This window comes from Oncorhynchus kisutch, linkage group LG26, assembly GCF_002021735.2.
Source record: "Oncorhynchus kisutch isolate 150728-3 linkage group LG26, Okis_V2, whole genome shotgun sequence".
Classification (NCBI taxonomy): domain Eukaryota; kingdom Metazoa; phylum Chordata; class Actinopteri; order Salmoniformes; family Salmonidae; genus Oncorhynchus; species Oncorhynchus kisutch.
Genome location: NC_034199.2, coordinates 13,788,291 through 13,803,662, shown reverse-complemented (window position 1 = coordinate 13,803,662; position 15,372 = coordinate 13,788,291). Strand labels below are relative to the sequence as shown.

At 44.2% G+C, this 15,372-nt stretch overlaps 1 pseudogene; it reads right to left on the bottom strand.

Moving 5' to 3' along the window:
- LOC109871153 (myosin-IIIb-like) overlaps positions 1 to 15,372 on the bottom strand; it is a 102,171-nt pseudogene that overhangs the window by 78,873 nt on the left and 7,926 nt on the right.

Sequence of the window (15,372 nt, the reverse complement as noted above, 5' to 3'; positions counted from 1 at the left end):
TAGAATTTAGGTGATTTAATATAAAACACAACATCCTCAGTGAATCAATGTTTGTTGCAAAATCAAGATTTGATGTATTATATCACATGACCTGTGGCATATTCACAGTTGTTTAATATGCTTTAATATTCTGTCATGTACAGTACCAGTCAAAAGTTTGGACACCTACTCATTCAAGGCTTTTTCTTTATTTTTACTATTGTCTACATTGTAGAATAATAGTAAAGACATCAAAACTATGAAATAACACACATGGAATCATGTAGTAACCGAAAGTGTTAAACAAATCAAAATAGATGTTGTATTTGAGATTCTTTAAAAAGTAGCCATCCTTGCACACTCTTGGCATTCTCTCATCCAGCTTCATGAGGTAGTCACCTGGAATGCATTTCAATTAACAGGTATGCCTTTCTTGAATTTCTTTCCTTCTTAATGCATTTGAGGCAATCAGTTGTGTTATGACAAGGTAGGGGTGGTATACAGAAGATAGCACTATTTGGTAAAAGACCAAGTCAATATTATGGCAAGAACAGCTCTAATAAGCAAAGAGAAACAATAGTCCATCATTACTTTGAGACATGAAAGTCAGACAATCAGGAAAATTTCAAGAACTTTGAAAGTTTCTTCAAGTGCAGTCGCCAAAAACCATCAAGAGCTATGATGAAACTGGCTCTCATGAGGAACGCCACAGGAAAGGAAGACCTAGAGTTAGCTTTGTTGCAGAGGATACATTCATTAGAGTTACCAGACTACCAGAACTTGCAGCCCAAATAAATGATTCACAGAGTTCAAGTAACAGACACATCTCAACATCAACTGTTAAGAGGAGACTGCGTGAATCATGCCTTCATAGTCGATTTGCTGCAAAGAAACCACTACTAAAGGACACCAATAAAAAGATGAGACTTGCTTGGGCCAAGAAACACGAGCAATGGACATTAGACCGGTGGAAATCTGTCCTTTGGTATGATGAGCCCAAATCTTTGATTTTTGGTTCCAACTGCCGTGTCTTTGTGTGACGCAGAGTAGGTGAACAGATGATCTCTGTATGTGTGGTTCCCACCGTGAAGCATGGAGGAGGAGGTGTGATTGTGTGGGGGTGCTTTGCTGTTGACACTGTCAGTGATTTATTTAGAAGTCAAGGCACACTTAACCAGCATGGCTACCACAGCATTCTGCAGCGATACGCCGACCCATCTGGTTTGCGCTTATTAATTTATTTTTTATTATTATTTATTTTTATTTAACCAGGTAGGCTAGTTGAGAACAAGTTCTCATTTACAACTGCGACCTGGCCATCAGTTCGACACATACAACAACACAGAATAAACAAACATACAGTCAATAATACAGTAGAACAAATCTATATACAGTGTGTGCAAATGAGGTAAGATAATGGAGGTAAGGCAATAAATAGGCTATGGTGCCGAAGTAATTACAATATACAAATTAAACACTGGAGTGATGTGCAGAAGATGAATGTGCAAGTAGAGATACTGGGTTGCAAAGGAGCAAGATAAATAAATAAATAAATAAATACAGTATGAGGTAGTTGGACGGGCTATTTACAGATGGGCTATGTGCAGGTGCAGTGATCTTTGAGCTGCTTTGACAGCTGGTGCTTAAAGTGGGAGATATGAGATATGAGTCTCCAGCTTCAGCGATTTTTGCAGTTCGTTCCAGCCATTGGCAGCAGAGAACTGGAAGGAAAGGCGGACACAATGTAGGAATTGGCTTTGGGGGTGACTAGTGAGATATACCTACTGGAGCGCGTGCTACGGGTGCTGCTATGGTGACCAGTGAGCTGAGATAAGACGGGGCTTTACCTAGCAGACTTGTAGATTACTTGGAGCCCGTGGGTTTGGCGACGAGTATGAAGCGTGGGCCAGCCAACGAGAGAGTACAGGTCGCAATGGTGGGTAGTATATGGGGCTTTGGTGACAAAACGGATGGCACTGTGATAGACTGCATCCAATTTGTTGAGTAGAGTGTTGGAGGCTATTTTGTAAATGACATCGCCGAAGTCGAGGATCGGTAGGATGGTCAGTTTTACGAGGGTATGTTTGGCAGCATGAGTGAAGGATGCTTTGTTGCGAAATAGGAAGCCGATTCTAGATTTAATTGTGTTACTGTAATTGAATTATGCCAATGTGCTTTCATCAATTGAAAGCCCTTAATCTATTTTATGAGAATTTGTAAGATTTCTTGTTAGCATAAAATAGACGCAGACCAGTCTTTCAATAATAGGTAGCGCGCTACCACTTACCACTACCATAAGAGCGTGCTACCACTTAATCACGTGCAGCAGTTTATATACAGATCATGACGTCATTTCATTGCTTTAACAGAATCCCCTCCTCTCGACCGGGACAAAGTAAGGTGAAAAGTTCATTCTAACTTACTAAACACACTCCCAGATAACTTTTGACCCCTCAACATTATCGATCACCACTGAACTGACAGTTTTAATTAACAGAAAACCTAGGAATGCACTCACTGCCTTATCTAAAAACCCCAGAGCTAAGTTTCTGTAGGGTCAACTATAGGCTAACGACCTTATCTGTTTTCACAGTCCACAACCCATTAGTTTTATTCCTAGTTGGAATGGTGTTCATTAACTTTTTATTACTCCTTGTCCGTGTCACACAATCCCTTCTTATGAACTCATATTGTTAATCACTTATAAAACAGAGTATAAGTTTACTTAGTTACAATTCTATTTAAAATTGGGATATTGTTTATTCATTTATCCATAATAAATACAACAAATTGTGGATTGGAAATGCTTAATGTGAGTCTGGAAGGAGAGTTTACAGTCTAACCAGACACCTAGGTATTTGTTGTTGTCCACATATTCTAAGTCAGAACCATCCAGAGTAGTGATGCTGGATGAGCAGGCAGGAGTGGGTAGTGATCGGTTGAAGAGCAAGCATTTATTTTTACTTGAATTTAAGAGCAGTTGGAGGCAATGGAAGGAGAGTTGTATGGCATTGGATCTCGTCTGGAGGTTAGTTAACACAGTGTTCAAAAAAGGGCCAGAAGTATACAGAATGGTGTCGTCTGCGTAGAGGTGGATCAGGGACTCACCAGCAGCAAGACCGACATCATTGATGTATACAGAGAAGAGAGTCGGCCCGAAAATTGAACCCTGTGGCACCCCCATAGAGATTGCCAGAGGTCCAGACAACAGGCCCTCCGATTTGACACACTGAACTCTATCAGAGAAGTAGTTGGTGAACCAGGCGAGGCAGTCATTTGAGAAACCAAGGCTGTTGAGTCTGCCGAGAAGAATGTGGTGATTGACAGAGTCGAAAGCCTTGGCCAGGTCGATGAATACGGCTGCACAGTAATGTCTCTTATTGATGGCAGTTATGATATCATTTAGGACCTTGAGCGTGGCTGAGGTGCACCCATGACCAGCTCTGAAACCAGATTGCATAACGGAGAAGGTACGGTGGGATTCGAAATGGTCGGTAATCTGTTTATTAACTTGGCTTTCGAAGACCTTAGAAAGGCAGGGTAGGATAGATATAGGTCTGTAGCAGTTTGGGTCTAGAGTGTCTCCCCCTTTGAAGAGGGGGATGATCGCGGCAGCTTTCCAATCTTTGACAATCTCATGTGATACAAAAGATAGGTTGAACAGGCTAGTAATAGGGGGTTTGGCAGATAATCTTAGAAAGAGAAGGTCCAGATTGTCTAGCCTGGCTGATTTGTAGGGGTCCAGATTTTGCAGCTCTTTCAGAACATCAGCTATCTGGATTTGGGTGAAGGAGAAATGGGGGAGGCTTGGGTGAGTTGCTGTGGGGGGTGCCTACCCCAGTTGACCGGTGTAGGGGTAGCCAGGTGGAAAGCATGGCCAGCCGTAGAAAAATGCTTATTGAAATGATCAATTATCATGGATTTATCGGTGGTGACAGTGTTTCCTAGCCTCAGTGCAGTGGGCAGCTGGGAGGAGGTGCTCTTTTTCTCCATGGACTTTACAGTGTCCCAGAACTTTTTTGAGTTTGTGCTACAGGATGCACATTTCTGTTTGAAATAGCTAGCCTTAGCTTTCCAAAATGCCTGTGTATATTGGTTCCTAACTTCCCTGAAAAGTTGCATATCACAGGGGCTATTCGATGCTAATGCAGTACGCCACAGGATGTTTTTGTGCTGGTCAAGGCCAATCAGGTCTGGAGTGAACCAGGGGCTATATCTGTTCCCGGTTCTAACATTTTTTAATGGAGCATGCTTATTTAAGATGGGGAGGAAGGAACTTTTAACCTGTTGAGTGTAGGGGGCAGTAATTTGATATTTGGAGGAAAAACGTACCCAAATTAAACTGCCTATTTCTCAGGCCCAGAATATGCACATAATTGTCCGATTAGGATAGAAAACACTCTAAAGTTTCCAAAACTGTCAAAATATTGTCTGTGAGTATAACAGAACTGATATTGTAGGTGAAAACCTGAGGAAAATCCAACAAGGAAGTGCCTAAGAGAAACGAATCTCCCTGTTCCATTGCATGCCTTCCCTCAATTTAAAGAGATATCAACCAGATTCATTTCCCTATGGCTTCCACATGGTGTGAACAGTCTTTAGACATAGTTTCAGGCTTTTATTCTGAAAAATGAGCGAGAACGATCATATCGCGTCAGTGGATGGCTGGGTGCCAGCAGAGTTTTGCATGCGTAACAGCTTCGAGCAGACATTTTCTCTCTCTCTCCTATTGAAAAAGCTACGGTCCGGTTGAAATATTATCGATTGTTTATTGTAAAAACAACCTGAGGATTGATTTAAAAAACGTTTGACATGTTTCTGCGAACTTTACGGATACTATTTGGAATTTGTTTGCTCGTCATGTGGATTTCTGAACAAAAGGTTTTTGGAAATAAAACTAATCTTTATCGAACAAAAGGAACATTTATTGTGTAACTCGGAGTCTCGTGAGTGCAAACATCCGAAGATCATCAAAAGGTAAGCAATTCATTTTATTGCTTTTCTGACTTTCCTGACCAATCTACTTTGCTGCTAGGTGTTTGTAATGTTTTGTCTGCTGAGAGAGGTGTCCTAACATAAATGCTTGGATAGCTTTTTTGATATCTGACACGCCAGGTGGATTAACAATAAGCTAGCTGTGTTTTGCTATATTGCACTTGTGATTTCATGAAAATTAAATCATTTTAGTAATTTACAGTGGGGCAAAAAAGTATTTAGTCAGCCACCAATTGTGCAAGTTCTCCCACTAAAGTGAGGGGCCTGTAATTTTCATCATAGGTATACTTCCAACTATGAAAGACAAAATGAGGGGGGAAAAATCCAGAAAATTACATTGTAGGATTTTTTATGAATTTATTTGCAAATTATGGTGGAAAATAAGTATTTGGTCACCTACAAACAAGCAAGATTTCAGGCTCTCACAGACCTGTAACAACTTCTTTAAGAGGCTCCGCTGTCCTCCACTCGTTACCTGTATTAATGGCACCTGTTTAAACTTGTTGTCAGTATAAAAGACACCTGTCCACAACCTCAAACAGTCACACTCCAAACTCCACTATGGCCAAGACCAAAGAGCTGTCAAAGGACACCAGAAACAAAATTGTAGACCTGCACCAGGCTGGGAAGACTGAATCTGCAATAGGTAAGCAGCTTGGTTTGAAGAAATCAATTGTGGGAGCAATTATTAGGAAATGGAAGACATACAAGACCACTGATAATCTCCCTCGATCTGAGGCTCCACGCATGATCTCACCCCGTGGGGTCAAAATGATCACAAGAACGGTGAGCAAAAATCCCAGAACCACACGGGGGGACCTAGTGAATGACCCGCAGAGAGCTGGGACCAAAGTAACAAAGCCTAGCATCAGTAACACACTACGCCGCCAGGGACTCAAATCCTGCAGTCCTGCAGTCCCCCTGCTTAAGCCAGTACATGTCCAGGCCCGTCTGAAGTTTGCTAGAGAGCATTTGGATGATCCAGAAGAAGACTGGGAGAATGTCATATGGTCAGATGAAACCAAAATATAACTTTTTGGTGAAAACTCAACTCGTCGTGTTTGGAGGACAAAGAATGCTGAGTTGCATCCAAAGAACACCATACCTACTGTGAAGCATGGGGGTGGAAACATCATGCTTTGGGGCTGTTTTTCTGCAAAGAGACCAGGACGACTGATCCGTGTAAAGGAAAGATTGAATGGGGCCATGATTCAGGAGATGTTGAGTGAAAACCTTCCATCAGCAAGGGCATTGAAGATGAAACGTGCCTGGGTCTTTCAGCATGACAATGATCCCAAACACACCGCCCGGGCAACGAAGGAGTGGCTTCGTAAGAAGCATTTCAAGGTCCTGGAGTGGCCTAGCCAGTCTCCAGATCTCAACCCCATAGAAAATCTTTGGAGGGAGTTGAAAGTCCGTGTTGCCCAGCAACAGCCCCAAAACATCACTGCTCTAGAGGAGATCTGCATGGAGGAATGGGCCAAAAGACCAGCAACAGTGTGAAAACCTTGTGAAGACTTACAGAAAACGTTTGACCTCTGTCATTGCCAACAAAGGGTATATAACAAAGTATTGAGATAAACTTTCATTATTGACCAAATACTTATTTTCCACCATAATTCGCAAATAAATTCATTTAAAAAATCCTACAATGTGATTTTCTGGATTTTTTTTCTCATTTTATCTGTCATAGTTGAAGTGTACCTTTGTTAAAAAGATGAGGCCTGTAATTTAAGTAGGAGAACTTGCACAATTGGTGGCTGACTAAATACTTTTTTGCCCCACTGTAATTTGAATTTGGCGCTCTGCAATTCAACGGATGTTGACGAAAATGATCCCGCTAACTGGATGGCTGCGCCAATAAGTTAAAGAATAACCCATCCTCTACTGACGGGATAAGGTCAATATCATTCCAGGATACCCCGGCCAGGTTGATTAGAAAGGCCTGCTTGCTGAAGTGTCTTAGGGAGCGTTTGACAGTGATGAGGGGTGATCGTTTGACCGCAGACCCATTGTGGATGCAGGCAATGAGGCGGTGATCGCTGAGATCTTGGTTGAAAACAGCAGCAGAGGTGTTTTTGGAGGCAAGTTGGTTAGGATGATATCTATGAGGGTGCCCCGTGTTTACAGATTTGGGGTTGTACCAGGTAGGTTCATTGATAATTTGTGTGAGATTGAGGGCATCAAGCTTAGATTGTAGGATGGAAGGGGTGTTAAGCATGTCCCAGTTTAGGTCACCTAGCAGCACGAGCTCTGAAGATAGATGGGTGGCAATCAATTTACATATGGTGCCCAGGGCACAGCTGGCGGCAGAGAGTGGTCTATAGCAAGCGGCAACGGTGAGAGACTTGTTTCTGGAAAGGTGTAGAAGCTCGAATTGTTTGGGTACAGACCTTGATAGTAAGACAGAACTCTGCAGTAGATTGCAACTCCGCCCCCTTTGGCAGTTAGGGATGAAAATGTCAGGTTTTTTTGGTGGTCTTCCTAAGCCAGGATTCAGACACGGCTAAGACATCCAGGTTGGCAGAGTGTGCTAAAGCAGTGAATAAAACAAACTTAGGGAGGAGGCTTCTAATGTTAACATGCATGAAACCAAGGCTCTTAAGGTTACAGAATCAACAAATGAGATCACCTGGGGAATAGAAGTGGAACTAGGCACTGCAGGTCCTTGATTAACCTCTACATCACCAGAGGAACAGAGGAGGAGTACGGCTAAAGGCTATAATAAGAACTGGTCATCTAGTACGTTCGTAACAGAGAGTAAAAGGATCAGGTTTCTGGCCGCGCTAGAATTGATTCAATGCATAATGTACAGACAAAGGTATGGTAGGATGTGAGTACATTGGAGGTAAACCTAGGCATTGAGTGATGATGAGAGAGATATTGTCTCCAGGTGATGTCATCACATATGTGGGAGGTGGAACTTTTTGGTTGGTTAAGGCATATTGAGCATGCCTAGAGGCTCTACAGTGAAATAAAACAATAATCACTAACCAGAACAGTAATGGACAAGGCATATTGACATTAGGGAGAGGCATGTGTAGCCGAGTGATCATTGGGGTCCAGTGAGTGGTTGGGCTGGCTGGAGACATGGCGATTCAGACAGCTAGCAGGCCGGGGCTAGCAAGCTAGCAGAAGGGCCTTAGAGGGAGGTCGCGATGGAGGAGCCTCCTTGTGCGGTTCCGTCAATAGACCAGTCGTGATGGATTAGTAGGGTTCCGTGTAGCAGAGGGGTCCAGTCCAATTAGCAAATGGATCTATTCAGCTAACAGTCCAATATGCTCTAGACAGCTAGCGGGCTGCAGCTAGCAGGCTAGCAGATGGGCACTCAGGGGACGTCACGACGGAGGGGCCTGTTGGAGAAGAAAAAAACCTTGGGCAGATTACGTCGGTAGTCCAGTCGTGATGGATAAGCAGGGCTTCGTGTAAGTAAAAGGGGCCCAGGCCGATTGGCAAAATAGGAATAGTGGCCTGAGAAAGTGGCCGATGGACCTATTAGCTAACAGTCCAATATGCTCTAGACAGCTAGCGGGTCGCGGCTAGCAGGCGGGCATTCCGGGGACGTCGCGAAGTAGGAGCCAATTGAGTAAACCCCTCGAGCAGATTACGTCGGTAGTCCAGTCGTGAAGGATCGGCGGGGTTCCGTACCCTGTACCGGCAGTAAAAGGGGTCCAGGCCAGTTGGCAAAATAAGTATTGTAGCCCAGGAGTGGCTGATGGACCTCTTCAGCTAGCCGGGAGATGGGCCTAGCATGGGCTAGCTCCAGGCTAATTGGTGCTTGCTTCGGGACAGAGACATTAGCCACTCGGATTGCAGCTAGCTACCCAGGTGGGTTCAGTGCTTGCGGTCGGAATCCGGGGATATGGAGAGAAAATAGTTTGAATCGCGTTGTACAACCTGGCAAGAGCTTTCCGAGCTAAAGGTAGCTGATGACCACTAGCAGTGGTTAGCTGACTACTAGTTAGCTGGCTAGCTTCTGTTGGGGGATTCTGTTTCAGAGGTCAAGAAAAATACTTCAAGAAAAAGCAGTCATCAGTGACCCCAAATACACTTCCAGGCTGTGTAAGGGCTATTTGACCAAGGAGAGTGATGGTGCTGCATTTTTTATTTTTTATTTAACCAGGTAGGCCAGTTGAGAACAAGTTCTCATTTACAACTGCGACCTGGCCAAGATAAAGCAAAGCAGTGTGATAAAAACAAACAAAAACACAGTTACACATAAACAAACATACAGTTAATAACACAAAATAAAATTAAAATAGAATCTATGTACAGTGTGTGCAAATGTAGAAGAGTAGGGAGGTAGGCAATAAATTGGCCATAGAGGTGAAAATAATTACAACTTAGCATTAATACTGGAGTGATATATGTGCAGATGATGATGTGCAAGTAGAGATACTGGGGTGCAGAAGAGCAAGAGGGTAAGTAATAATATGGGGATGAGGTAGTCAGGTGTGCTATTTACAGATTGGCTGTGTACAGGTACAGTGATCGGTAAGCTTCTCTGACAACTTATGCTTAAAGTTAGAGAGGGAGATAAAAGACTCCAGAGATGGTTTGGGGAGATGAGATGGTTTGGGATGAGTTGTACCGCATAGTGAAGGAAAAGCAGCCAACAAGTGCTCAGCATATGTGGGAACTCCTTCAAGACTGTTGGAAAAGCATTCCTCATGAAGCTGGTTGAGAGAATGCCAAGAGTGCAAAGCTGTCATCAAGGCAAAGGGTGGCTACTTTAAAGAATCTAAAATATTTGTTTAATACTGTTTTGTTTACTACATGATTCCATATTTGTTATTTAATAGTTTGATGTCTTCACTATTATTCTACAATGTTGAAAATAGTACAAATAAAGAAAAACTTTTGAATGAGTAGGTGTGTCCAAACTTTTGACTGGTACTCTATATTTGTGTGGATATTACATGAATGTGAATTACATAACCAGAGGGAAAGTGTGTGAATCAATCAATAGCGATATGGCATATCACTTGGTGTGTTAACCTGCCATACCACCATAATCATTTCTAATTAAGTGGGACAGATTTTTATCAGCAGGATTCCACTTCATTCTCAGCACACAGAGGACATAAACATGCCTGGGGCAACTCAAAGTCATTTGCCAGAGCAGCTTTCTTTTTTATACGCAAAGGATCAAATAATGCAATTTAAATTGGCAATAATAGCCTTAGGTTAAGCTATGGTCCATGAAATACAAAGATGTTACATAGGGTCGGTAACAAAGACATGGAAAGAGTACTGCATCACAGCATTGATGCCCATATGTTTGTATTTACCAATAATATCACAGGCTTTTATGTGGACAAATTTAAAAAATGGATTAACCGTGAACTATCAATGATGAGTTATCTGTTAAAGGCCCAATGTGTTCAAAAATTTGATAGTGCTGTGTTTTATATACACTCACTGGCCAGTTTATGTACACCACTCTGTTTCACGAAAATGGATCGCTTTTTCTATATAAAGCAGGTAGACAGGGATTGAGGCATTCAGTTACTGTTCGATTAAATGTTAGAACGGGCAAAACGAGTGAAGCGACATTGAGAGTGGTATTATCATCGGTGCCAGGCACACTGGATCCAGTATCTCGTGATGCCATTGCGTCAGCATGGACCAAACATCCTTGTGGAATTTCTGACACCTTATAGAATACCCCAAAGAATTCAGTCTGTTCTGGAGGCAAAAGGGGGTTCGCCGGTACCAGATGGGTGTACCTATTAAACTGGCTGGTGAGTGTATATTTCCACACTATGAGGTTGGAATAATGTGAAATTGTGAAAATTATGATAATGCGCTTTAAGTGTAAGAGTTGTTTTGAAAAGACCCCCAGAAATGTCAGCCTGTTTTGGTGGGATGGAGTTTTAGCCTGCCTGATGACATCACCAGGTACTAAATGAGTTAATAAACCAATAAGAAAGAGATTTCCAAACCTCTCTGCTAGTTCTCAGTTTACCGCTTCCCACGCTGACCACTTCCAGACATTCCTAGCAAAAGTCTTACTTGAGAAATTGTTCTTTGCTAAGAAGATATTTTAGTTTATTTTTGAACATTTTAATTTAAAACAATCCCATAAATGATTTGATATTGAGATATAAAAAAGGCTGCATTGGACCTTTAAATGATGGCCCAGACAGAAGTGAAGTGCCCCCACAACAGGAAAACACATCCATTACCAAAGTCAACAAGCTTGACTCCTCCCTCGGTGGTCAGAAGCATGTTGTTTCCTTTGACGTCACAATGGATAATCTGGCTGTTGTGTAAATGCTGGAGACCCTGGCAGGCGGGAGGAGGGGCTTAATAAGCGTCAGTAATGCCATTAATAATCGTTTGTTAATAATAAAGTTGTCTACCGCCATGCGTATTACCCCCACACCCTGCCACCTCCTGAGTCAATCCCCTGCCCACTGTGTGTGGATGCCACACCCTGCTGTCAGTAGGCATTTTGCAGTTGGCCATCTCACCAAGAGGGCACCGTATAAAATTTGTGTGATAACGGGCTCCAGCAGCTGTTGGCTTCGCATGAGCAGGCCTTTGATGAGATCTGTGACTGAGCCCCCGTTGCACAGCTGTGTGTGTGTGTGTGTGTGTGTGTGTGAGAAAAAACAGTGGTTCCTCCAATACTCACCACTCTAGATTATGATTAATTACAAGAGCCATCCCTCCCACACATACAATTAGACTGGAGTCACAACTCCTTCCAGAGCTTTTAAACTTGAGATTTTTCCCCCAGTGTAGGAGGGTGACCTCCTCTCAGCTCTTTAAAGTAAATCTACCGTTTGTGATCTTTCTACTACTCAAACAGACAACAAAGATGGGCTGTAGTCTACTGTAAGACTGTGTTGATCATATTGGTGGAAATGTAACAAAGGCGATAAAGTGCAGCTACCTATACTGAGCACAATCAGACAGTCTTGTTTGACAAGCTCACACCACTGGGTTATATTGCCTCAAATGACAAAGTGCTACTGTATGAGCCCTTAAATGATTAACTGCATGTTGTACAGTAGATACAGTATATAATATATGACTGGATTGTAAAGCTGGGCGAGACAGAAGCGAGACAAAAAAAACAGGCGATCTCACTTCTAGAACCATCCAGAGGCCGTCTGACTTGTAGAACATGCCATAGAACTTGACCACGTTGGGGTGGTTGGACAGTGTCCTCAGGATGTTGTACTCAGCCTCAATCTCCTCATCAACATCCTTCGACAAGGAGGACACATGAACATCAGTCGACTGAACACCAACACACCAAAAGACAAAACAAAGTGTCGACAAATACTTACATTTCTAAAAAAGGATGTTGAAATAAAATTTAAGGGAACTAAAATACCCTCAATCAGAGCCCGGAACCATTAAACACAGGAAAACTAACTCTTGGTTAGAAGTACCAATGAAGTATCTTCTATATCAGTTTAAATCTCAGTGGAAGTGAAGAAAAAGTGTCACAGAGGCAGAATTCCTCTTCCTGGATACGTGAACGATACTGTCAGCAGTCTAATCAAGAAGAGGGATGAGCAGGGAAGCAGCTACATCTTCATACCCAGCTAGGGAGCTGCAGCAGGGGGGCAGTGAGAGGCGCAAGAGGAATTGAAGCACTGACACAATCACAGGCAAGCACTCAGCTTGAATCTCACAAACACAACATGGCGCCACTGAAGGCCACCCTGGCCTCAGCACCACAGACAGGTCTGGCAGCTGGCTGCACATCACTAAGGTCGGGACATACATAAAGGCGGAGGGAGATGGTAAGGACGACTGTGGAGAGTGGGTGTAGAAATGGGGTGGAAATGGATGAAAAGGAGACAGGTAATGAATCTACTTGGGAACAGTAAATACAAGGACAGGTACATTGGAGTACCAGCGAGTCGCTCAATACATAAGCGGTCAGATGACACGGATGCTACGCTACAGGACTGTTTTGCTAGCACAGACTGGAAAATCTTCCGGGATTCATTCAATGAAGGAGTGGTATACTCCTCAGTCATCGGCTTCATCAATAAGTGCATCGACGACATCGTCCCCACAGTGACCGTACATACATATCCCGACCAGAAGCCATGGATTACAGGCAACATCTGCATCGAGCTAAAGGCTAGAGCTGCCACTTTCAAGGAGCGGGACACTAATCGGGATGCTTATAAGAAATTCCGCTACGCCCTCAGACGAACTATCAAACAGGCAAAGCGTCAATACAGGATTAAGACTGAATCCTACTACACCGGCTCTGATGCTCGTTGGATGTAGCAGGGCTTGAAAATGATTACGGACTACAAAGGGAACCCCAGCCGCGAGCTGCCCAGTGACGCGAGCCTACCAGATCAGCTAAATGCCTTTTATAGTCGCTTCGAGGCAAGCAACACTGAAGCATGCATGAGAGCACCAGATGTTCCTGGTGACTGTGTGATCACGCTCTCGGTAGCCAATGTGAGCAAGACCTTTAAACAGGTCAACATTCACAAAGCCGCGGGGCCAGATGGATTACCAGGACGTGTGCACTCAAAACATGTACGGACCAACTGGCAAGTGTCTTCACTGACATTTTCAAACTCTCCCTGGCAGAGTCTGTAATACCAACATGTTTCAAGCAGACCACCATAGTCCTTGTGTCCAAGGAAGTGAAGGTAACCTGCCTAAATGATTACCGCCCCGTACCACTCACATCAGTAGCCTTGAAGTGCTTGAAAGGCTGGTCCTGGCTCACATCAACACCATCCTAACTAGACCCACTCCAATTCACATACCGCTCCAACAGATCCACAGACGAAGCAATCTCAATCGCACTCCACACTGTCCTTTCCCACCTGGACAAAAGGAACACCTGCGTGAGAATGCTGTTCATTGACTACACCTCAGCGTTCAACACCATAGCGCCCACAAAGCTCATCACTAAGATAAGGACCCTGGGACTACACACCTCCCTCTGCAACTGGATCCTGGACTTCCTGATGGGCCGACCCCAGGTAGTAAGGGTAGGCAACAACACATCTGCGTGCTTAGTCCCCTCACCCACGACTGCGTGACTCCAACACAATCATTAAGTTTGCTGACGACACAACAGTGGTAGGCCTGATGACCGACAACGATGAGACAGACTATAGGGAGGAGGTCAGAGACCTGGCAGTGTGATGCCAGGACAACAACCTCTCCCTCAATGTCAGCAAGACAAAGGAGCTGATTGTGGACTACAGGAAAAGGTGGGCCGAACAGGCCCCCATTAACATCAGCAGTACTGTAGTGGAGTGGGTCCACATCACCAACAAAATATCATGGTCCAAACACACCAAGACAGTCGTGAAGAGGGCACGACAACACCTTGTCCCCCTCAGGGGAGCATCCAACCGGTCAAGAGCATCCTGACCGGTTGTATCACCGCCTGGTATGGCAACTGCTCGGCATCTGATCGTAAGGCGCTACAGAGGGTAGCGAGTACGGCCCAGTATATCACTGGGGCCAAGCTTCCTGCCATCCAGGTCCTATATATTAGGCGGTGTCAGAGGAATGCCAAAAAAATCGTCAAAGACTCCAGTCACCCAAATCATAGACTGTTCTCTCAGCTACCGCATGGCAAGTGGTAGCGGAGTGCCAAGTCTAGGACCAAAAGGCTCCATAACAGCTTCTACCTCCAAGCCATAAGACTGCTGAACAATTCATCAAATAGTCATATAGTAGACTATTTACATTGACCCCCCCCAAGACGCAGGCCTCCTAATTATCCCTAGAATTTCTAAGTAAACAGCTGGAGGCAGGGCTTTCTCCTATAGTGCTCCATTTTTAAGGAATGGTCTGCCTACCCATGTGAGAGAAGCAGACTCGGTCTCAACCTTTAAGTCTTCACAGAAGACTCATCTCTTCAGCAGGTCATATGATTGAGTGTAGTCTGGCCCAGGAGTGTGAAGGTGAACGGAAAGGCTCTGGAGCAACGAACCGACCTTGCTGTCTCTGCCTGCCTGGTTCCCCTCTCTCCACTGGGGTTCTCTGCCTCTAACCCTATTACAGGGGCTGAGTCACTGGCTTACTGGTGCTCTTCCATGCCGTCCCTAGGAGGGGTGCATCACTTGAGTGGATTGAGTCACTGACGTGGTCTTCCTGTCTGGGTTGGTTCCCCCCCTTGGGTTGTGCCGTGGCGGAGCTCTTTGTGGGCTATACTCGGCTTATCCCTGTAGTGGTGTGGGGGATGTGCTTTGGCAAAGTGGGTGGGGTTATATCCTGCCTGTTTGGCCCTGTCCGGGGGTATCATCGGATGGGGCCACAGTGTCTCCTGACCCTCCCTGTCTCAGCCTCCAGTATTTATGCTGCAGTAGTTTATGTGTCGGGGGGCTAGGGTCAGTCTGTTATATCTGGAGTATTTCTCCTGTCTTATCCGGTGTCCTGTGTGAATTT